This window comes from Austrofundulus limnaeus, unplaced genomic scaffold (assembly GCF_001266775.1).
Source record: "Austrofundulus limnaeus strain Quisiro unplaced genomic scaffold, Austrofundulus_limnaeus-1.0 Scaffold16399, whole genome shotgun sequence".
Lineage (NCBI taxonomy): Eukaryota > Metazoa > Chordata > Actinopteri > Cyprinodontiformes > Rivulidae > Austrofundulus > Austrofundulus limnaeus.
Window position 1 is genome coordinate 1 of NW_013968801.1, and position 352 is coordinate 352.

Genomic DNA, 352 nt, shown 5'->3' on the forward strand with positions numbered 1-352 from the left:
CACAGCTTCATTACCTTTTTTCCTCCTTAAGAACCTCGGGGGGGCTTTGCACTTTATTCCAAGGGCGATCAGTGGCTTCTGGCGCGTGAGGAGGTTACACGCCTTTGGGCGAGGAAGGAAGGATAATTATAGGCTCGATCATGTAGGGTTGAATTCACCACCGCACAAGTCTTCTTCTCACCAAAGCCCACAACGAAGAGAGATACGGGGACAAACTATGATCCGAGGATGATTTCTGCCAAGAAAACTCCGGAGAAGAGTCGCTATCCTCTCCACTACCTGGTGTGGCACAGCAAGCACCGTCAGCTGGAGAAGGAGCTGGCGAGCAACGAGCAGGTGAGCGATCCAACAT

At 52.0% G+C, this 352-nt stretch overlaps 1 pseudogene; it reads left to right on the forward strand.

Annotated features, from left to right (window-relative positions):
* Window positions 1-19: 19 nt before the first annotated feature.
* LOC106512823 (ankyrin repeat domain-containing protein 13B pseudogene) lies at window positions 20-336 on the forward strand (annotated as a pseudogene).
* The last annotated feature ends 16 nt before the right edge of the window (window positions 337-352 follow it).